This window comes from Leopardus geoffroyi, chromosome C1 (assembly GCF_018350155.1).
Source record: "Leopardus geoffroyi isolate Oge1 chromosome C1, O.geoffroyi_Oge1_pat1.0, whole genome shotgun sequence".
Taxonomy (NCBI): domain Eukaryota; kingdom Metazoa; phylum Chordata; class Mammalia; order Carnivora; family Felidae; genus Leopardus; species Leopardus geoffroyi.
Genome location: NC_059328.1, coordinates 50,384,732 through 50,409,863, shown reverse-complemented (window position 1 = coordinate 50,409,863; position 25,132 = coordinate 50,384,732).

Here is a 25,132-nt window from a genome sequence, read left to right as displayed (position 1 = left end):
TTCAAGAAGGATCGGAAAATTTTTCCATCCACAGAAGAACAGAAAGGATAAGCACCTTTACCACCCAAGTTTTGGGTTCATTGTTTTCTATTCTCTGCCCCCCACAGCAGCAGGCTGTTTCCAGAATGGAACTCTGCCTTCAAATTTTATACTAGCTGGGAGGCTGATCCATCATATGAGTCAAGAGAGGATGATGAGCTCAGTTTTTGGGCTGAGGGTCAGTGGGACATTCAATGGAAATATCCAGGAAGCAACTGGATATACAGGGCTTGATGTCCCAACACTGACTTCTCCATACTTTGTCATGGATGGGGTGGGGAAGAGTCAGAGAGTTTACAGTGGTTCTCATATATGTCCTCCTCCCACCAGGGGACACTTGACAGTGTCTGGAGACATTGGGGAAGGTCCAGTGTCTCTAGTGGTCAGGAATGCTTCTAAACACTTCTACAGTGCACAGAACAGGTTTCCACAGTAAAGAATTATCTGACCCAAAATGTCAGTGATGCTGAGGTTGAGAACCCCTAGAGTAGAAGTAGCTGGAGCCCCAGCTGTGTAGTTGTCACAAAGAGCACAAGCTGGAGTCTAAGAGTCAAGGTTTGAACTCTGGCCCATATGGCTCACTAGCCACATAACCATTGGAGTTATGGAGCCTCAGTTTCCTCAATTATATGGTGGGGTGGTAATATCACACAGGTAGAGTAACCCAGTTCCTGGCTCATAGAGAGCACTTAGCTCATAATAACTACACTGCTTGCGGCAGACCAAGAGTCCATTTATTCAGTAAAGAATTGTTGAGGCTGTGCTCTGTGCTATACATTGTGTCAAGCCCAGGGACACAATGGTGAATAAAGTGTAGTCATGGTCTTCATGGTTTCCACACCAAAAATTGCGCGCGTGCACACACACACACACACACACACATCATCATCATCATCATCATCCCAACCTCTATCAGGAAACATAATAGCCCTTGCTTGGCTCCTTCTCCTGGATCCAGTTGACAAACAACATCGTCTCTTCATCCCTCTCTCCCAGCTGAGTGTTTGTTTTCAGGAAAGAGAGAACGATGTTGGTATTTTGGCCACAGGCAGCCTAGGACTTCAAGGCGCTTTCTTTCCTGTACCTCCACCTTTGTCCCATTCTCAGAGTCCCCATGGGCATTACTAGCTGGCACCTATCTTCCCTCTCGTGACCTCTACTGGTTTAGGGGAGCTTGCTCAATTTTGAGACTTTAGTTGTGAAACTCTAAGGGGAAAGGAGCCTCAGACTTCTTCTTCTTGTGGGGATGTAACTGAGGGCTTCCTTGAGACAGGGCTTTCTACATGTGATCATTTAGCCATGGGGCCCAGAAACCTTCAAAGAGATCTAAACACTCACTGTATCCTTTAGTGGGAGCATTGAGTATCTACCAGCTGGGAATATTCTTCAACCTCAGTCTCTGTGGCCTTATCTGAAAAAAAAAAAGATAATATATACCTTATAGTGTTGTCATGAGATTAAATGGCATAGGGCACAGTGTCTAGAACATGGGATGTGCTCATTTATTAATTCAAATATTTATCAAGTTTCTTCTCAGTATCAGGCACTGCTCTAGCAACTGGAGATCAACAGTCTATAAACTGAACTAAAATCTCTCCCCTCATGGGGTTTATGTTTTATTGCTTAAGATTTGTGGCAGTTTGGTACTATTTAATAGGCTTTATACTCCAATTTTATCTATCTAACCATCTATCTACACACACGCACATTATGTATGTGGTATATGGATATACTTATATTTATATCCTGTTAATTGCTACTATTCCCTTTTATTTAGATCAAGAAATTGAGATTCAGAGGAATGAAGTAAATTATTCAGATTCACAGAGTCAGAAAGCGGGGGAGCTAGAACTGAAGTCCAAGTCTGTCTGCCTCTAAGCAGGCACTCTTTCAGTTACGCTACAGTCAGATACAATCAGACCCACTAAAACCTCAGACAGTGGCAGCAATGATCTGGAGACGAATGGTATTTTCCTTTTTCATTTCAGCGGCCCTTGCTGCACAAACTTTCTTTAAAAGGAGTATTAGAGACACTGACTTGAATGCTGCAATGATCGCTACAGAGCCCTACCGTGTGGGCCATAATTAATAGAGATGCCAAGTGCCAACTAACCAGAAAAACTCCAGCATCGTAAATCTGTCCCCTGGCTTCTCAAGAGAACTGATGGATGAGGAATTTAGCTTAAATATTTAACAATCAATAATTCAAATACCTATCCAACCATTTGCAAGTTGGCATGTTTATAAATATGAGGGCCATACTTTCTTGAATTTTACATGAAACTTACCTGGAGTTGAATGGAGGGGGTAGAAACCACCCCCTATTTTATGGGAAAGAATCTGGGAGAGGAGATGGAAATATCCTCCAGTCTTGGCTCCACTCGAATCTGCGAAAAACATCCAGCTACAATCTTGTACCATTGTTCACGCCCTCATGTTGCTGGTGAGCAAATCAACCACAAATAATGTGTTGGAAGGCCCAGTTGTGCAGCTGGAGTAAGATGCCAGAGACTGATTTCCTTTCCATCAGCAGCTCCTGGGATGAAACCTAACACACAGCCTACAGGACAATGAATTATTCACTTTGAACTTCCATGATCTCTCTGTCACTAGAATGGGTCATCTCTCAGGCTGTAATTCAACCTCTTACCTCTTTCCCCACTTCCCAGCAGAGGGCCAGGAATGAAGCCCGACTCTGGGAAGATATTCTAGCCCAGTGGGTGGGGGCCGTGAGCCGCGTGTGTCTGGATGCTGAAGAGGAGTATTGCTGTTTGAATTTAACTCTTTTGAATGAATAAAGTCTAAGTCAGCATTGACAGCTGTGATTTATCTGCACTTCACAATTATTGAATTTAGATGCTCCATCCACTTGCTGATTTATTAAACTGCTCTCCCCTTGGAGGGAGAATCAAAGCACCTCCTTTGGCCCTAATGGATAGACACTTGGGAGGCACTTAGGGAAGCCATTGTTGACAAGACTTACTACCTCAAAGAGTACCCTGTCTCATGTTGTCTCTGCATGGCAACAGCCTCCATTATTCCTACATTATTTCTTCACAGGCAATAACTCACCATTTCCAAAGAAGGGTGGGGCAATTGGCAAAGGCTTCTGATACTGTAGGGGTTGGAGTATCAGGCCTGAGCAATGAGCTGCCTGCCACATTTCATCCACATTTCCCGGTTGTGTCTCCTCCCAGCTGTGTAGCCCAAGGTCCCCCAGGGTTGAAGGAAGGTTTTGGGCACCAGCTGCCTATACTCTCTGTTCACAGTTTCTACCTTCCCTTGGCTGCTTCTAGAAATAATCCCAGCCAGTATCTGGACCATTATGAGCCCCTTTTCAAAACAGTGCAGATTCGGAAACCCAGAGGTGGAGATAGAAGAGAGGGGGACATGAGATGAATTCAGGCCTGGTAGGCTCACTGCCTTCAGAACTGGGAGGGACTGTGGCTTCTCTGCACCACCAGTAATTGATGAATCCTAGCGGTGGATGGCCTGTTAATGATATGAATCCCAGGCAGCAGCATATCTGGTGTGGAATTTTGGCTCTACCGTGGGAAAACAAAACTAGCTGGTAGGGGGAAAAGGACAGAGCAAAAAAAGCCAAATTCTCCTTGCAAAGACACCAGTTATAAGTCTGTCTTGATGTCGGTTTCAAGGGCTCTAGAGGAATAGATGAGGTGTACATCAGCTATGTTTGAAAGGAGGCGAAGGAAAAGCAAGTCTGGTCTAGGCCAATGATGAATGCATGTGAGAAAGTATGATATGTAGAATTTCTGGAAACTTGTATAAAAGACACAATAATAGTAACTAACTTGTGAACAGCATGTGAGAAATTCAGAGCATATTCACAATTGTTTTCATTGAGTCGGGGCAGGACTGATCAGAAGGAGAATCTGGAGGACTCTGTTATGGGAGGAGGAGAAGACATAAAATGTACTTATTAGAAGCAAAGTACATTATTAATACATTTAGGGGAAAGTGGACTAGTCACTAAGCCCTTATGGAGAACATCTGGGGACTGTGGACCTGTGGTTTCTCTCACTGACAGGAAGAAGTCAGCATGGATCATAAATCTTATGGCTGCACATCCAAGTTTTTGGTCTGTTTTTTCACCCATTGGTGTTGCTGCCTAGAAGGAGCCTCAGGCAGAAATTCCTTCTCACCTGTGTACCTTGGCTTGGGTTGAGAGCAATTGTAATGGCTGCTCTTTTATTCTTGCCCAGGAAAATGAGCCTGCTTGGAGCAGAGTAATTGAAATACAACGAGGAGCCAGGCTTTTCCTGTGAGGCTCATAATCATTCCAGGAAGTAAATATTATTGGTTCTATCTTTAAAACAAGCAAACAGAGGCAAAGAGGGGTTGAGCACTCTTCTCGATGTCACACATTCATATCATTTCTTGCAGAGCAGAGAGTTTAGTCTATGTGTTTCAATCTCCGCCCCCCCCCACACACACACCCATACCCTTCTCTTTTCTTCTACAAAGAAGAGAATCAGGAGCTGGGGTGGGGTGGGGGGAAGAAGGCCAGATAGGTGGGACCCAGGGCTCCTGCCTCTAAATTAACCAGAACATTCTCCTCTCTTTCACACATGACAGTCCACATGCAATATTAGAGAAAAGACCTTGGGCCACTAAAACACATTGAAGACCATTATAAAAGACAAGTTAATTTTCCTTTCACTGGCAACTGGATATAAAGATGACATGAAAAATCTGAATGCTAGCTGAAGACCTGGTTCTTTTATATTAGCCATTTTCCACGTAAATAATGCTTTTCACTAACCTAATACTACCATAAACCGGAACATCTGGCTGAAGCCGACTACTGAATTTCGTGCATGGTAGAGTTTCAAAAGTATTGAGTAAATTGAATTGAAAGTCTCAAATACATTGGCAAGTGTAGTTCACGAGTGAAGGCCTGCTTGCCTCTCTCAGGGTCAACAAAGGCCAGGCACTTACCTGGAATTCAAGATGAGACAACAAAGGGTCAGGTATAGACTGTTACTTCTCGAAGGACAAAAACCTTTCAACATTTTGGCAATTATTGAGAAACCACCCAGGGAGAAGGTAGTTTTAAACACAATTAGGATTCTATTTTAAGGAGAAATTCAGAAACTGCCCACTTAACGCTAATGTTTGATCTTCTGTGAAAGGGAGAAGGGAGAAGCTATTACAAATTTGCTAATACCATCAAAACTTATAAAGTGATAAAATGAAGCTGCATGAAGAAAAGGCAGTCATCCCAAGCATGCATGAGGCATGCTAATAGCTGTGAATATATACGAGAGCAGAGAATTATTCTGAAAATCAGTGAATAGATCAGGCTGTTTTATGGGCACGCAGCATGGTGACCAGAGGAGACTCCTGGTTCTTGACCTGTTAGAATGATCTACAAAGTGGAGACACGTACAAGGATTAGAACTTCTATTTGCATTTATTTTTATTTCTTCTATTAAAAATGACTGTTTTGTGTGATTTTTTTATAATGTCCATAATACCTTAGTACAGAAGTACATGAATATAATTTAAAATAAATAGATCTTTACTGTCTTTACTACCCAAACTCTTGTTATCTGAACACAAGAGTCGAATCAATTCAGCTAAATTTTAGGATGAATTTTCTGCTGTCCAAACTCAGACTACTTGCTGTTGGAAACTCAGGAACCCAAATAGATTTGGATAAGCTTGTATTCCTCACTATCCAAATATGGTATCCCAAGCCAGGAACCAAGATTTGGATAATGAAGGATAGTCGTGTGTAATCACAGAGCTGCCAGATTTTGGTTTTAGACTAAGATTCACTATGAAAAGAGTTTAGGAGACCACCACAGCGGAGGACCATGTCGATACGTTTGACTTTAAGTCACAGGGCTCACAAAATCCTGAGGTGATCTCTGCTAACCTCAGACCAGGCAAAATGCTCCTGTATAGAATGAAGCTGTATGTTTCTTGGGGACTAGGTTTTTTTTTTTTTTTTAATTTTTTAATGTTTATTTATATATTTTTGAGAAGAGAGAGTGGGTGTGTAAGCCTGTGAGAGTGTGGGGGAGGGGTAGAGAGAGGGAGACAGAACATCTGAAGGAGACTGCACTATCAATGCAGAGTCCAATGCAGGGCTGGAACTCATGAACCATGAGATCATGACCTAAGCCAAAATTTGAGGTTTAGTCAATTGAGCCACCCAGGCGCCCCTCAAGGACTAGGTTCTGATATCAGTGTATAGTGTAAAAACTTCATATAATCCAAATATGTTTTGGAAGTTGATGTACCTGCTGTTAGTAAGTCTGATGTGGTCAGGTTTTGCTTCAGTTTGAGGGTGGGGAATCACTATTTCTTAACTGAATCCCAGTGAAGATGCTGAGTTACACTTTGTGACCATGTGGTACCAGAAAGTCCTATCTTTAAATACTAGAATCAAATTCAGTGCAGCTACACACTCTGTGAGAGGCTGTGGAGAAGAGAGGTCCTTGAGAATGAGCCAACTCCAGGCCCCCTTCCTACACTCCCCCCGGGGCTAGCTGTGTTGAGCACAATGACTAGAATCTCCTCTACTACTGCAATGGAAGTCAACTGAGTGTAGTGATGGTTGCCTAACTCTGTGACTACACTAAAAACCATTAAATTGTATACTTTCAATGAGTGAATTGCACATATGTAAATTATATCTCAATAAAGCTGTTAGTTCAAAAAAGGCATACATCCCTCATTTCTGAACGAGTGCCACACTTTAGAGGTCTCTTTCTTTGGCCTTCCTAGGGCTGCATCCTCCCCACCGACTGAGTGTCCATAGGGCTAAAGGGACCTGCTCACCAGTCCCTCACTACCCCTTATAACTCATGTTATTGGTTCTAGGCTCCCTGGAATTCCTTCTCAACAGGCCCCAAAATGCTTTCCTGGCTTGTATAGTCTATTCACCTGTCCATTTCCCAAAGGCACTGGCAGATTTTGTCACAGGTATGTATACTCTTAATTTTGAGGGGGTAGACTGGAGCTTCTCTTTGCATTTGGGTGAGAGTATAGACAGAGCTTAGCTATTCAGGTTGGGATGTTCAAGCGTGTGCACAGGGCTCCTCAGAGTGCAGGGCTGAGTTGAGGGTAGTAAAAAGAAAGGGCTACCCTTGAGCCAGCAGCCCATCTATGTATGCTTGCTCCAGAACCCTCAAATATTGGAACATATCAGCCATGATGGAACAAGGTCTAAAATCAGAATAAGCATCAACCTACCCTGGTACTTTCTAATATAAACACATCTCTTCTTTATCAGAAATTCAAAAACAGTGATGGCTAACAGTATTAAATCTCCTAGGCTCTCTTTTATGAATTTAAATCTTACATTGAAGTGGATGCTGTTATCACCTCAACTTCTCCAATGAGAACACCAAAGCTTGTAGTGGTTAAGGAAATTGTTGAGTCAGAATTTGGTAACAGGACAATCTGACAAAATCCCACTGAGCCATACTGCCTCCCTGGGAATGCCTGGCTCAAAGATAAGATTGTGTTAGCAAGAAACAGGCTTCTTTTTAGCTTCTAACAATTCTGAGAGCGATTTGAAAGGAAAAAGAGAAAAAAAATGTGTGTCTTCCAACAGAATAGTTGACTAAGTTCCTTTCATTTGGACAAGACCGGATAGCACAGAATGTGCATAAGCATTGTAATATGAATCACCTTTGTAGAGGACACATTCATTTTCTCCACAGCCTGAAGCAAAGGGTTGTCAGTTATTCCTTCTAAGATTAATCTTTCTGCATCAGAGATGTGGAGATTAAGTGTTCAGGGTGTGATGACTTATGCACACATGAATATGATTTTCTATATGTTACTAAAAATTTGGTTCACAAAGCATTCCTTCCCTCTGAAATCTCAGTTCCATGGTTGCTTGAAACTTATTGGTGTGCCTAGATGTGGTTTTCTCAAGGTTGCAAGCCGGACCTCCAAATGTACCATCCTAAACTGGTTTTATAACAGCTGACTCAATTCTAGCATGGATTCCATTCAAACCAATTTATAATAAATGAATATTTGTGAGCATGTCCCATTATCAGGTGGCACTTCCATTCTACAAATGGGAAAATCAAGTCTCAAAGAAGTTGTGGAAATTGTCCAAAGTGGTAAGTAGGGTCAAATAATCAAATCAGTCTCAGGAGGCCACATGGCTTGTTGGAATGTGGCGTTTTTACAGGTATAAGGCACTGCCATTTTCATAATCTCATACGACTTTTATTTATTTTTTTTTTTTAATTTTTTTTTCAACGTTTATTTATTTTTGGGACAGAGAGAGACAGAGCATGAACGGGGGAGGGGCAGAGAGAGAGGGAGACACAGAATCGAAAACAGGCTCCAGGCTCTGAGCCATCAGCCCAGAGCCCGACGCGGGGCTCGAACTCACGGACCACGAGATCGTGACCTGGCTGAAGTCGGACGCTTAACCGACTGCGCCACCCAGGCGCCCCTCATATGACTTTTAAATTAACCTAGACAGTTGTGTAGGAATAGGGGCCATTTGGTGTGTGCTTCCCCAGCCCCCATTTTTCCACCTTTTTCTCCCAGAAAATGCACCTATGTCTTCATCTGGAGGGAAGTCTCTTCCTAGGCTTAGCTCCCCAATGTGGAGGGGATGCCATCTACTTCATCTCAGATGGGGGTTTGGTTGGCTTAGGTTGTTCAGCTCAGCCCACTCTGGGCCACAAGGGTTTCTCAGGATGGATATGGGACCCAGTTTGGCTGCTGAGGTGTGAGGAAATAGCTCTTGGGACTTCTAGGAAAGACGTTTCCTCTTTCATCCACGGTAACTACTGGAGGAGGCAAGTCTTCTTCCTTTGGAACATAGACTGTATGGAAGAGGGGTCTGACTGTCATTTTTTTGCTACCATAAGTGGAAGCACACCTGAACATGTCATTTTGCTTAATTTTGATTGAGTTGATACAGTAAGGAATATCTTTCTCAATTTTGCACATAAGAAACTGAGGGTCAGTAGGTTAAAGAACTTCTCAGTCTCCCACAGCTAGAGAGCCACATCTAGGATGGAAATACATGTTCCTTCACTTCAAGCTTGGGGCTTCCTCAGTGTTTTCAAAGATGCTTTCCCCACACTTGGGTCAGAGCAATACTTTTTCTCTTTACCCAGGAAAAATAAGCAAACACCCACTCCATAGAAGATTTATGGAGACAAGGCCAGAGGAATTGAGAAGAACAATAAAGCCATTGTAACAGAAAAAGTTGTACCAAAGCCAATAGAACCAAGAGAATTGGAAATAGCCAATCTTGGGCATTCAGAACAAGCTCTATTAAAAATGTTGACTGATTTATGAGAAACCAGGGAGGCCATTAAAAATTTTTATAATTAGTAAGAACCTCAAAATAGTGCTATTAAGATGCCAAAATTTGTGGAGCAAATAAGAAATGTAATAAAAAATAAATTAAAGCATAAAATATTAACTTTAGAATAGACCTTATACATCATTTCATCCTACCTCCCACTAGTGGAGAATTGCTTTCTACTATATCTCTAACAGGTAGTCATCCTACCTCTATTTGATTACCTCCATTGATGGAGATCTCACTATCTCATAAGGCAGACAATTTTGTTTTTAAATTATACTGTAATCTGATCTAATTAATGAAAAAATAAAAAAGATAAGCACAGACAGTAATGTTGTAGAATATTTTATATTATTATCTTAACTTATTATTTATTATGCTTTATTTTTATTTTTTTGCTTTTCAGTATTTCCTGTTATTCTAAAAACCTTCCCCTGATTTGGCAAACAGCTTGTATGTTCTGTATTTTCTGCCTTGGAAGAGGGAAGGTCACACAGAATGCAGAGAAGAAAGGAAAGTCAGGGCATAAGTAATAGATTCAGGAATATAGATGTAAAGCCAGACCATCCAGCCAACAACAACAACAACAACAACAACAAGAGATTCTCCAGGTGAAGAGGTCAGAAAGTCACAGGAGAAGCATGGAGGGGTTGGACACAGTGGGGTGTTGAGAAATGTATCCTACGTCACACTCCACCTTCAGTCAGGTCCTAGAAGAAAGGAGACACAGATATTCCAGACAGGTTTGAGGAAGTCAAGAGTCCTCTTTCCTTTCCTAAGGAGAGTCTGTGAAAGGAGGAAATACACCAGAGTAGAAATAGCCACCTGTATTGTCTAGGAAAACAGATCCATCATGTCCCCTCAGACTTTCCCGTAGCACCGCGTGATGGTGGGTGGAGGGACGTTTCCCAAACACAGAGAGAGAGGATGGAGCACAGAGCTCTTCTTGGTGGGAGGAGGTGGATTCCGTGGAACCTGCATGGACTCATGACATAAAGTCACATACAAGTAGCAGCATCTCTGTGAGTTGATGGAGGTGACTAATGACCAAGGATCAGGGTGTCCCTATCCCCCTGCCTCGCCCTGCCAATGTTATGCCATGTAACATCCCTGAAGAGAAGCCCCACCCCACAGCACTGATCCTTTTTCATTTTTTGGCTTCTCAAAACCAAACCCTTTCTGAGATTTTGGTAGAAGTCTTAAGTGGAAGTATTCCCTCTTTCCATCACCCTCTTCCCCACTAGAGGGAGGGCATGTGACCTATGGTCACTAAGTACTTCTACCCAGATGTTTGACTCTTCAGTGAGTGAAGCAAAGGCAGAGGGAAGAGGAGACCAACCACAGGGTGGCTGATGTAACTGGTTGTGACCACATCCTCGCCGATTTTTCTTGCTGCCTAGCTTTGCTTGGTTCCTGACAATTTTCCAGACCTGTGAGGTACCCAATACCTTCCAATGAATTCTTCTTTTGTGAAATGTAGTTAGAATCTGTTTCTGTTCCCTGAAATTTTCGGATACAGGAACGTGTATGTGCCACAGTCTCTTCAAGTCAGAAGAGCTGTAGGGTAGAAATTTCAGATTGATTATGTTGCCTCAATGGGGAGTTGATGGCGATGATCACTTTTATCTTTTTTTTTTTTTAGGATTCAGAGATAAGAACCTGGAAGCCCATGGTTCACAGGAGCAAAGCATCTTAATCATTACCTGTGGTGATTTGTTTTTGAAGGGCTCATGAAAAGCAAGTTTCAAAATCCCCCTAACCACTGTCATGGGACATTATAAAACACAGAAGGAGTTCGAAGACTGTGGGATGGGCTGGCTGCTTCTACTGGTCCTGGTTAGTCGATTAAAAGAGAATGATAGATTTAAATCCTGGAATTCTCAGTTTAAGGCATATATTAACATCCAGAAACTTACTATGACTGGGCCAAATGGATTTCCAACCTCTAAAAGCCACACAGCTGAGAGAATGGGGAAAAACTTTAAGTTGGATTCTGAGGTTTCTAGAATTATATCAGTTAAGTTCTCAGCCTTGTTATCCTCTTAGGAGAAAGTTAAAGCATGGATAGGATAAGACTTGAAATGAGGGTATATGGGACGGCCCAGAGAACTCACTAACCCTTCCATGCCAGCCAAAGCCTCCCTCCTCCCTTGACTGTTGACCCTTTTTATTTTTTGCCCAAAGGTACTATAACTTCCTTACCCTAAAGAGTTACACTGAAAGGAAGAGTCTCTTTTTAATGATCTGCAATGCAGCAACCTTCCTTTGTCTTCAGGATCAGACCAGAATACCCATGGGGGAGGTGGGTAGTAAAAAATCAAACCTGGGAGCAGAAGGCATATATAACACGTAATTTGCAAAACTTTACTAATTTGCACCTTCAAAGATCTGGGGAATATGTGTGGGAATGAATCCTGTAGGCTCTTGACTAAAGATGAGAAGAATATCATTTAGACCAAGTTGAAGTCCTTGACATGGATTCACTTAGCATAGACCCCAGATTCTGATGCAAGTTCCAGCAGCTGGGAGTAGACACCGTTGTTTGTTCAATTGGTTGACAGAAGTCTGGACTCAGTGGTGGCCAACACTAAACAGATTTGAGATGTCATAAATTCCTTGATATCAAGTAAAGGAAAGAATCCAAAGACTCTGAGAGATAGGAATGCTGGAGTGAATTTATCATGTGCAACTGACCCTATCACTCCCTGACTATGTCTCCCAGGGGAGTGCAGAGGACATCCTCCTTGCCAAAGTCTTGAGAAATACCTTGAGGAGGGGAACACCAATGTCTTCACCATGGCCACTGTTATCTGGAGGCTGGAGATTCCGATGGAAGCTGCAGTTGACATGGGGTTTCTGGGTTCAGTAGGGATGGGAGGAACGCGGGGCAGCCAAGGACACATCGTAGCTTTTCAAAGGCAGAGATGGGAACTGAAGGGGGATTCCTTCCTGTCCCCTCCCTGGGAACACGTGGCTTTAATTCAGCCACTGAGATTTTCCAACCCTCTGAATCTTTTATCAGGTGTTTCTTTTGCAAATATTTTCTCCCAGTCTATGGCTCACCTTCTCATTCTTTTGACATTGTCTTTTACAGAGCTGAAGTTTTTAATTTTAATGAAGCCCAGCTTATCAATTATTTCTTTCATGGATCATGACTTTGGTGGTTGTATTTAAAGAGTCATCATCAATACCAAGGTCACCTAGATTTTCTCCTATGTTATCTTCTGGGAGTTACATAGTTTTGCATTTTACACTGAAGTTTATGATTCGCTTTGGGTTAATTTTTGTGAAGGGTGTGAGGTCTGTGTAGAGATTCATCTGTGTTTGCATGTAGATGTCCAGTTGTTCCCACGCTATTTGTTGAAGAAACTATCTTTGCTCCATTGTTTTGCCTTTGAGCCTTTGTCAAAGGTCAGCTGACTATATTTATATGAGTCTATATCTGGGCTCTCTGTTCTGTTACATTTATATCTATTTGCCTACTCTTTTGCCAAGACCAGGCTGTCTTGGTTACTGTGGCTTTATAGTTATATCTTGAATTCAGGTGGTGCCAATCCTCCAACTTTGTTCTTCAAGAGTCAGCTTCTTGAGCAAGTAAAACAAAAATCCGGGTGGTGAGATTGTATTGGGGGACTTAAGGATATAGACCCAACCTAATCTCTGATAGTCAACCCTACCTAATTTGACTTTTGATTTTTTACAAAGCTCACTATGAGCAAAGTCTTAACTTATCTTCCATTTTCACCTGCTCCATTCTCCCACTGGTCTCCAACCACATTGGCCTTCTTCCCGTTCCTTAAACTTGTCTGGACTTCCCTTTCCCTACATCTTTCACACATGCTGTTTCCTTTGCTCAAAATATTTTTGTTCCAACTCTGCCCTGGCTAACTTCACTCATCCTTGCAGCTACAGGTAAAATAGATCTTTCTTAGTACACCTTTCCTCTTACATTCTCTTAGATATTTTCCTCTATTGCTCTTATCAGGATGTTAATTTTCTTTTAATTTGCATGCATTTTCTGTAATGTTTGTCTGTTCATGATCCTTTAGACCTGCTTTGTTCTTTGCTGTGTCTGTTGCTGCTAACCTCTAACAGTAGCCTAACAGAGATGGTGGTCAAAAATTATTTGCTAAATTGATGCTTTATTTATGCTATCTTGATAATTTTTCCTCCATTGTGTAATGGGAACATCTCATGTCAATAAATATAGCCAATAAAGTCATTTTTAACGGAACCATAGTGTTCTACAATAGGAATTATGATGATGATAATAGTAATAGCTATCTTTATTTATCATTACTATCTGCCAGGCCCTTTTGTAAGGGCTGAACATATGTTAATAATTTAAGCTTCCCAAACTTATGGGGTAGACGCTTGTATTATTCCTATTTTATAAATGTGTACACTGAGGCATGGAAAAATTAAGTAACCTTTCTTAGCATCTCAGAAACAGTATTTTATGCAGCCAGGATTTGAATCTGGGCATTTTGACTGTGACTTCTGTGCTCTTAATCTGACTGTTGCGTTGCATATAAAATTCTATTTCATGGGGCACCTGGCTGGCTCAGTCAGTAGAGCATGCATCTCTTCACCATGAATTTGAGCCCCATGTTGGGTGTAGAGCCTACTTAAAAACAATAAAATAATATAAAAAATTCCATTTCATTTAACCAATCCCCTTATTGGTATACATTTAAATTGTTTTTAACTTTGAGCCATTGCAAATATAAGAATTAATTCTCATTATCTTTGTACAGTTACCTAATTATGTTTGAAAATATTTGCTGACTTGTCCACCACATCAAACATATTTTCCATCAACAGCTTGAGCAGGCTCTTACTCCACATCCTTTGTGCTTTTTAGTACTGACAAATTTAACAGAAGACGTAGGGCTACCTGATTTAGCAAATAAAAATACAGGATGCCAGTTAAATTTGGATTTCAGGTAAATAAAAAATAATTTTTTGTGTAAGTATGTCCCATAAAATATTTGAGACACATGCTGTTTAGTGTAAGTGTGTCCCATGTAATATTTGGGATGTGTTTCCAAAATTTTTTTTGTTCTTAACTAAAATTCAAAATTAAATTCAAATTCCAATTTAGCTGGGTGTCCTGTGTCTATCTGATAATTGTAAGGAGGAAAGAAGTATTTAATTTAAAGTTGTCTACCTTTAGCAACCAATCACTACAAAATGTATTTATTACAATAGCCAAATTAGAAGCAAATTAGCAAATTAGAAGCAGCCCAAGTGAATGGATAAGAAGATATAGCATATATATAGATAAATGCATATGCAATGGAATATTATCCAGCCATAAAAAGAATGAAATCTTGCCATTTGCATTGACATGCACGGAGCTAGAAAGTATAATACTAAGTGAAATAAGTCAGAGACAGACAAATATCATATGATTTCACTCATGTGTAGAATTTGATAAACAAAACAAATGAGCAAAGGCGGGGGGAAGGGAGAGGCAGACCAAGAAATAGACTTTTAACTATAAAGAAAAAAATTGATGGTCACTAGAGGGGAGGTGGGGGGGGGATGGGTGAAATAGGTGATGGGAATTAAGGACAGCGCTTGTGATGAGCACTGGGTGATGTATGAAGTGTTGAATCACTATATTGTACACCTGCCACTAATAAAACACTGTATGTTACCTGTACTGGAATTACAATACAATACAATACATACAACAGTACAATACAATGAATGCATTTATAAAGCAGTAGCTAAGTGCTGGATGCTTTGACTATAAATAAGAATATTAGTGCACTGTCTAGTGAGGAAAAGACACATAGTTAAATCTAATACCAGGTCATAAGCATAGTGATAGAGATACAGACAGGGGTGTCCATGAGTGACACCTAAAACCAGATGGGTAGGCAGAAAAGAATTGTTAATAGACTCTTGAAGGTTTAGCTACCCTAAGGGGTAGTGGAGTATTTTAGGCAGAGAGGAGTATATAATCTAAAGCAAAAGCCAGCAAGCAGCAGGAGTGTGTAGGCGATACAGCAGTTGATGTTGCTGGAGCCAAAGGCGTGAGGCAGAGAGCGACAAGGAATGAGTGTGGGGATTGGAGTAGGAGGTGAATCGTGAATGTGGCTCATTGTATATACCATGTTACTGAATGGAACAAGATTTTAAGTAGGACAGTGGCAGGGACATCCTCTCTCTTTTCCTGACTAGCTGCTGCCTGCTTCTAAGGCTCATTTCTGGTGCTAGCTTCTCCATGAACCTTTTCCACGAACCTTTTCTCCATGACCTTTTCCTTACGGCTTAGGGTCCTCTCCTCCAGGCTGTTCTGGGGATAGATACTAACCACATCGTGTCCCAAATGCCTATTCACTATCTTCCTTGTGGGACTTCCTGAGGGCAGGAATCATGGGTTTTTTTTTTGTTCGTTTGTTTAGTTTTTGGCACCTCTGTACCCTCATCCTCCAATTTCATGTTGGTTTTCCTGAATCCTAAATATTTGCCAGAGTGGGTGCCGCATCAGTGACCTAGAGCTAAAGCACATTCTCTCTACTGCTAAATTGTAATCTGTCTGCCAGTAGTCTCCAATGTCCTAACCCTGCTGTCAGTACTTTCCCAGTATTGGGATCTCTCAGCCAATTCTACAGCTTGGAAATGAACTTCCTTTCCTAATTCTTTGTCATGGTCCCCACCAGTCTTCCTGCAACACAATGACTTCTGCTTTAGAGAATGTCCAGTGAGAATGACTTCTGTTAGTGATGTCCCACAGCAGCTGCAGGTGGCCGACAGTGCCCTGCTCACCCCAAGGAAACTCTGGTTGAGATATCCCGTGACCACCAACTTTGATTTTCTATCACCCCTTATTGTCCTTCCAGAGGTTCGTCCTTTCTCAGAACATTAGGTCTCGGACATATATTTGTTAGACCTTTGAACTTGCTCTGATTTAAGTTGGGGCTGTTGCTGTGTTATAGTTTAACTCTCAAGGACCAGCCTTACTTGCCTCATTGTCAATTTGTGTGTGTGGGGGGAGGGTACTTTTCTAACATTGCCATATGGCAAGGATATAGTAGTCCACCTTCAAGTATGCCTGACTGCTGATGTTGCTGTGACCTTTCTGTAGCAGGAATAAGTTCTCCAACTTCGCTCCTGTCCCAATCCAAGCCCTACCTTGCACCCTAATGGGCCCCACCCTCTGTTCTTTGCTTGCCTCCTCATCAGCTCTGGCTGCTTTGGCACGCTGCCTTGGCCTCTATGTCTCTCCAGGGTCTTGAGTTTCTATGGTTCAGTTATGAGAGCTCTGGAATCCGAGGAACCCAGCTTCGACTTTCATTTCATTATGCAATTTAACCTGCCCAAGAATACTACCATGACTGTATTATCATCTTCTGTTGACAGATAAAAAACAAAAACATATGGTATCTGTCTTTCTCTGTATGACTTATTTCACTTAGCATAACACTCTCCAGTTCCATCCATGTTGCTACAAAAGGCCGTATTTCATTCTTTCTCACTGCCAAATAGTATTCCATTGTGTATATAAACCACAATTTCTTTATCCATTCATCAGTTGATGGACATTTAGGCTCTTTCCATCATTTGGCTATTGTTGACAATGCTGCTATAAACATTGGGGTACAAGTGCCCCTGTGCCTCAGCACTCCTGTATCCCTTGGGTAAATTCCTAGCAGTGTTATTGCTGGGTCATAAGGTAGATCTATTTTTAATTTTTTGAGGAACCTCCACACTTTTTCAGAGAGGCTGCACCAGTTTGTATTCCCACCAACAGTGCAAAAGGGTTCCCATTTCTCCACATCCTCTCCAGCATCTATAGTCTCCTGATTTGTTCATTTTAGCCACTCTGACTGGCATGAGGTGGTATCTCAGTGTGGTTTTGATTTGTATTTCCCTGATGAGGAGCGACGTTGAGCATCTTTTCATGTGTCTCTTGGCCATATGGATATCTTCTTTAGAGAAGTGTCTATTCCTGTTTTCTGCCCATTTCTTCACTGGATTATTTGTTTTTCAGGTGTGGAGTTTGGTGAGTGCTTTATAGATTTTGGATACTAGCTTTTTGTCTGATATGTCATTTGCAAATATCTTTTCCCATTCTGTTGGTTGTCTTTTAGTTTTGTTGATTGTTTCCTTTGCAGTGCAGAAGTTTTTATCTTCATGAGGTCTCAATAGTTCATTTTTGCTTTTAATTCCCTTGGTTTTGGAGATGTGTCAAGTAAGAAATTGCTGTGGCTGAGGTCAGAGAGGTTTTTTTCCCTGCTTTCTCCTCGAGGGTTTGATGGTTTCCTGTCTCACATTCAGGTCCTTTATCCATTTTGAGTTTATTTTTGTGAATGGTGTAAGAAAGTGGTCTAGTTTCATTCTTCTGCATGTTGCTGTCCAGTTCTTCCAGCACCATTTGTTAAAGAGACTTTTTTCCATTGGATATTCTTTCCTGCCTTGTCAAAGATTAGTTGGCCAGACTTTTGTGGGTCCAATTCTGGAGTCTCTATTCTATTCCATTGGTCTATGTGTCTGTTTTTGTGTCAATACCATGCTGTCTTGATGATGATAGCTTTGTAGTAGAGGCTAAAATCTGGGATTGTGATGCCTCCCCCTTTGGTCAGAGAAAGACAGATACTATATGTTTTCACTCTTATGTGGATCCTGAGAAACTTAACAGAAGACCATGGGGGAGGGGAAGAAAAAAAAAAAGAGAGAAGGAGGGAGTCAAACCATAAGAGACTCTTAAATACTGAGAACAAACTGAGGGTTGATGGGGGTTGGGGGAGAGGGGAAAGTGGGTGATGGGCATTGAGGAGGGCACCTGTTGGGATGAGCACTGTGTTGTATGGAAACCAATTTGCCAATAAATTTCATATTAAAAAAGATAAAGACAATTTATACAAAAATAAAAAAAATAAATAAATTAAGTAAAAATAATTACTGGCTCAAAGTAGTAGATTAATAGGTAGTTTAGTCTTTAAAATATATTTGAGAGGCACCTGGGTGGCTTAGTTGGTTAAGACTCTGACTTGAGCTCAGGTCATGGCCTCACAGTTCGTGGGTTCGAGCCCCGCATCAGGCTCTGTGCTGACAGCTCACAGCCTGGAGCCTGCCTCAGATTCTGTGTCTCCCTCTCTCTCTGCCTCTCCTGGACTCGTGCTCTGTCTCTCTCTATCTCTCTCAAAAATGAATAAACATTAAAAAATATACTCAAAATATATGTGATACTGTTTTATATTAGAAGAGAAGTTATAGTTTGAGAAAGAGCAAGGGACATAAAGAATTACATATTTAAAGCTGAGTAAAAGAACCATAGCTTGGTTCTTCAGTTTCTTTGTGAGGGGGAAAAAAATGCTGATCTTGAAGATAAATGTTAAAAGATTTTGGTCAGGGTGGCGCCTGGTGGCTCATTAAGTTAAGCGTCTGACTCTTGATTTCTGCTCGGGTCATTATCTCACAGTTTCTGGGATTGAGCCCACGTGCACTGTCAGTGCAGAGACTGCTTGGGATTCTCTCTCTCTCTCTTTCTCTCTGTCCCTCATTTGATCACACTCTATCTCAAAATAAATAAATATTAAAAAACAAACAAAAAACTGTGGGCATAGAAAAGTTAAAAAAATTTTTTTTAAAGTTACCCAGATAGTGAGTGGCACACCTGGGGTTCAAATTCTTGCTCCACAACCCACATTTTCCCCGTCACATGGTCTCCATACAAGCAGAATGCACCGGCCCAGGGCAAGGCACTTCAGTTCATGAGTTTCGGCTTCCTCCTCTCCAAAACAGAGTTAATAATAGGTTAATGAGAACTACCTCTCAAGATTGGTGTAGAGATTAAAAGGAATTATGTAAATTAGGCACCCAGCCCAGAGCCTGACAACAACGGAGCAAGAAATATTTCCTTCCCTCCTTGCTGTGTCCATCTGGGTAGACTTTTCCATTGTCTTAGCAAGGGAGCAGCTCTGAGGAAATATCAACTTGTTAGCCTAGACGGCCCGGGAGGAGCTGCTTTCCAGAAACACAGGTGAATGAAGGCTCTGAAAACAAAACATGCGTAGGAGTCCCCATGGGCACCCAGAAAACACCCTGTCACAGATCAGGAGGCGTTTGCATCCAGCGGGATGGCCTGGGACGTGCCCCCAGCACCTGGGAGGCCAAGTTTCCACCAACCTGTGGCATCCCAGAAAGAGGTGACTGATAATGGGCTCGGCAGTGTTTTGGGAGAAATGCTCTTTTGGATAAAGCTGCTTTTTGGTATTTCCTATCTCCCCACCCCATCTGAGCATGCCCACAGCCGTGCTCTGAGTTACGAGCACATAAATCTCCATCACAAATTTATTGCCATCATTTATCAGCTCCTATCGCTCAATGGCCAAGCAGTTAATTTTAAAATGAAGTGGGGCTGTTTTCATTAATACCCGTGCGCTAACTACCTATCAAAACACTCAAAGACAATTAATACCATGTTGCTGAAGTACTGAACCAATAAATATCTTCAGTCTTGGCGTGTCTCTGGCAGATAAAAGACATTAGACTCATCCCCTGTTTCAGTAATATTCTTCCATTCTCTTCCTCTCCATAGCATCAGAAACATTTACATTTAAGAACGGGATTAAATAGCCAGACCAGCCCATAACATGAATTTAAAAGGCTGTTGTTTCATGACATCTAAGTAATGCCTTCAGGGTATAATGGTAATGACAACGTGGCTGAAAAGAAGATGGAACATTTCTGAGGAAGATACATCATCAATACCAAAGCCTTCTGGCCTCAGAGGCTTTCTGGAAAGCAAATGCCTCGCCTCTGATGGGGGCTGGAATCCAGTTTGATCAGCAGTCTGAGCGGTGGGTGGGAGTTGGAATCCACACTCTCGCAGGCTCAAAACCTTTAGAGACAGAATATTCTAGATTTTGACAACTCTGGAGCCACATCAGGGACTAACGGCATGTGGTCATTTGTTATTTACTAAGGCATGACTTTACACACCTCACATGGAGGCTGCTGTGCAAGTGATTTTCTCACTTGGGAGGCCTAGCAACCTTTTCTTCCACCAGCACCTTATTCGATCATTTTTCCTAACCGGTTATTTGTGGGTCCAATGTGTGCAAAATGCTGTCCTAGGGATGCTGCAGAACATCTCAGTCTTCAGGGAGCACATTCCTATCTCCTTTATCATTTTCCATGAGTCAGCATCATTTACACAACAACGCTCAAGTAATAAAAATTGGTGTCTTTTTTAGAAAATAGCCCTGAAAAGAAATACAGGTGTTGCATTAAAATAAAACATTTTAGGGGTGCCTGAGTGGCTCAGTCGGTTAAGTGTCCAACTTCAGCTCAGGTCATGATCTCACAGTTTGTGGGTTCAAACCCCGCATCGGGCTCTGTGCTGACAGCTCAGAGCCTGGAGCCCGCTTCAGATTCTGTGTCACCCTCTGTCTGCCCCTCCCCTGCTTGCACCCTGTCTCTCGCTCTGTCTCAAAAATAAGCATTTAATAAATAAATAAATAAATAAATAAAATATTTTATTGCTCCCCCCTCTACCCCATATTGCTTAACTAATGTGTTCTCCATGGCAAAAATTAGAAACTATAGGTGAGCAAAAAGAAAATAATTAGCTCCCTAAATCCTACCACCCGGAGATAACCATGGCTAACCTTTGCCTAGCACACACAGGGGCTCTCTTTCCTCTTTTATATATCTACTGCCTTTTTAAAAGCATGATTATTCTTTGTATAATTGTCTGCCCCTCATCTCCTCATATAAGGCTATACTGTCCCCATCATTCTGTCTTAATAAGCACACTTGTATTAAGTAGCGGCTGCAGACACTCTGAGAGTCCTACTGTTGTTTTTGTTTCATTTTCAGAACGTACCCTAGGGGCGCCTTGGTGGCTCAGTCGGTTAAGCGTCCGACTTCAGCTCAGGTCACAGTCTTGCGGTCCGTGAGTTCGAGCCCCGCGTCAGGCTCTGGGCTGATGGCTCAGAGCCTGGAGCCTGCTTCCGATTCTGTGTCTCCCTCTCTCTCTGCCCCTCCCCCGTTCATGCTCTGTCTCTCTCTGTCTCAAAAATAAATAAACGTTAAAAAAATTAAAAAAAAAAAAAAAAAGAACGTACTCTAGTTTGTCTATTCCTCCCTGTTTGGCTATTGAGGTCATTTTCTGCCCTTTTTAAGTTATAAACAACCCTGTGGTTCTGTTTGACTAGTCATTATTACTAGGTCCTGGTGCACACCCCGAATTATTTCCTTGGGATCAATTCATTGAATTGGAGTTTCTAGCTCAATTTATAGGCATATTTTTTTTTTTAATTTTTTTTCAAGGTTTATTTATTTTTGGGACAGAGAGAGACAGAGCATGAACGGGGGAGGGGCAGAGAGAGAGGGAGACACAGAATCGGAAACAGGATCCAGGCTCTGAACCATCAGCCCAGAGCCTGACGCGGGGCTCGAACTCACGGACTGTGAGATCGTGACCTGGCTGAAGTCGGACGCCTAACCGACTGCGCCACCCAGGCGCCCCTTTATAGGCATATTTTTAAGGCTTTTGACTTATGTGGTCAGACTGCCCTCAAAATGGTTCCAGTTTATGCTCCCAGACCTGCTTGTCCTCTGCCACGCCAGCAGTCTCCAGTTTCTCCCAGTACAGTATGGGGGAGGCAGAGGTCTCCCTTTGCCCACGGCTCCTTTCACCCGGGGCTCGGCTTCCTACCCCTTTGTCGGCCTCAGGGCTTTTCCTCTATCAGTGGTAGTCTCTTTCTCTGAGCTCTTTCTACAGCACTTAAAAATACTGTCTCTTCTCTTAACTGCAGAGAACAAAGTGAGAGTTGCTGGAGGGGAGGTGGGCGGGGGTATGGGTTAAATGTGTGACACGCATTAAGGAGGGCACTTGTTGGGATGAGCACTGGGTGTCATATGTAAGAGATGAATCACTGGAAGCCATGACAACACTGTATGTTAACTAACTTGAACTTAAATTAAAAAAAAAAAAAAGGAAAGAGTTTTATCACACACAAAATAATCCTGCTTCTTGTGTATTAAAAGAAAAAAAAATGTCCCTGACCTCTGTCATGGGCTGAATTGTCCCCCCTCTCCTCCCCCCCAACTCATAGTTGAATCCATAACCCTCGGTACAGCAGAATGTGAGCACATTTGGAGACAGGGCCTTTAAAGAGGTGATTCACTTAACATGAAGACTTTAAGGTAGACCACAATCCAGTCTGACTGGTGTCCTTATAAGAAGAGGAAATTTGGCTGCACGGTGTGTGAGGTGTATGGGCACACGGGAAAGACCATGTGGGGACGTAATGAGAAGGTCGTCATCAAGTCCAGGGGAGAGGCCACCAAAAACCCAAAACCTGCTGAGCCCTGATCTCAGACTTCTAGCCTATAGGACTGTGAGAAAACACATTTCCGTTACTTAAGCCCCCGGTCTGTGGTACTTTGTTACCCCCAGCAAACCAATGCATCCTCGTTATAGAAAACCTTTCCTAGGGCTGCCCTTGTAAAACCAAATTCTTGAACAAATTTGCTCTTACCCTTTATTCTCTTGTCCCATCTCACCATCTGGTTTCTACCCCCAATTTGAGAGACAGCTCCTACCAAAGTTATAGACCATCTCCACATTACCAACCCGATGAACACCATGCCTGGCATATATAGACAACTCACTCATAGGAGTTGCTGTTCTAATTATTTGAGTAAGAGATGCCAGCTCAGCCTGCCAAATTAGAGTGCAGGATAATAAATATGTCCATATTATTTCTTTACAAAATGTGCATTGGCCATTCCCCCTACCTAGCCCTAAAGGAGCCAGAAGCAGCAGGAAAAGGGTAGGGGAAAGGCCTTTTAATGCCTGAAAAGGAGTGGTAATTATGGAGAACATGTTCATAACAGGAAAGCTAAGGCATCTTTCCAAAATATCATAGGGGCGGGGAAGGGAGAGTCAACAGAATATGTTTAAAGGGAGTTATCGGTCAAAAGTAAGCCATTTTCTTTTCGAACCCCATCAATTTCAGATTGTTCCATTAAAAAAGGAATCAAAACACACACACACACACACAAATGGACGTTTGTTTTCATTTAATACTATATCATGAATATTTCTCATGGCATTAAATATTCCTCTACATCAAAAGAAGTGTGCATTGGTAGTTTTCCAAATATGGGCAGAAGAAGTATACCAGTTATAGACTTATTTGGAAAATAGAGTAGGCATACACATTCTAGACTATTTGGGACATACACTGTGCTATGTGGGTCAGTTTCCTCCAGATGTTTTTGTTGTTGTTGTTGTTGTTTGTTTGTTTGTTTTCTCTACGCAGAGTTGTTTGCATGCTAGAGTCTGCCACATGTTATCCTGAGATTATTTTGATTATTTTGTGTCCGCCTCTCTTCCTTTTTAGGTGACATTATAACTACACCTCCTCCAGCTATAGTCAGGTTATTAAAGAGGAGAAGGTAGCTAGTTCAGGGATCCTCCTTGCCCTCCTTTCAGTTTCTAAGAGTCAGGTTTGGGGAGGTTTCTGGTAGTGCTTTGGCCTCCACAAAAATTAAAAGCAAGTAGCTATCAAGAAGCAGCCTTAGGACTGTGAGCCTGGTGCATGCCTCTCCTCTCCCCGTCTGCTCCCAGATGTCTAGGTGTGTGACCGAGTGCTCCTCAGGATGACCGAGTGCTCCTCAGGATCACTTGGCAATGATGCCAAATGCCTTTCAGAAAGAAGGGTGAGCCAGGCAAGGGCTCTTGTATCCGGCACCTGGCCTGGGCCAGGGCTTTGCTTGCCAGGGGGATGTTTCTTTCATCAGCCGGGCTGTTCACCTCTGGAAGGAGAGACTTTAAGCGATCTTCCACAGACCCGGAGAGAGGTGGCTCAAAGCACTTGAAAGCACAGAATTTATGGCCTCATGGTACAGAGACTCCCTGGTTTGCGCCAGCAGAGTAGACCCAGTTCCGATGGGAAAAGAGGCAAGAATTTGGATCCTACCTTAGGGCATGGGTTGTTGACACCACATCCCCATGGGCACGCAGGGCCAGCGTGCAGGAGGCTGGGGTGGTAGGAGGTGGAGGGGTTTACCTAACCATCCGTCAAACTGTGACGCAGAGAACCAGACCCCAGAAGCGAGAGGGCAGTCTTGGACCCCGTAACGCCAACCTCCTCTTTGAATCCTCGCCTATGTTCCCAGTGTCACTCCTTCCTCATGCCTCTCCAGCTGGTTCCTTGGAGGGACATCTCTCCCTTAGCACATCCTGCCCACGTTCCCAGGCTCACCTGCTTTTCCATTGTGCCTTAAGCCCGAACAGATTCTTCCCTTAGCTTCCTGCCATTTGACACGGTCACCAATAGTTCAATAGCTTGTTTGCAGAATGTCTTTTCTAAGGATACAGAAATGTTCCCTGCCCTTAGAGGGGGAAAGACAGATATATACACTGAAAATGCCATTATTAATGGGGAGAGTGCTGCAGTGGAGGGAAGCACAGAGTTCTGTGGGGTTCAAGCCTCTGAAGACAGTCAGTCTTTAAACCCAACCAACATGCCAGAGTCCCCAGTTTCGGTCTCTAGCTTATTTGGTTTTCCCTCTGCTTCCAACGTTTAACAAGTGACTGCCTCCTAGACTTCAATGCCTCACATGCATCTGTGGCTTAAAATTGAGCTCCTAACCCCCCCACACACCCTAAAGTAGCACGAGCAGTAATACTCAAGCCCCTGTTACTTGTACAGGCATGAAGATCTCCAACCTCTGCCTGCTGGGCTGCCTCAGATTATTAAATGCTTCCACTATCTTCTCAGTTTCTGCCGTGTTTCTAAA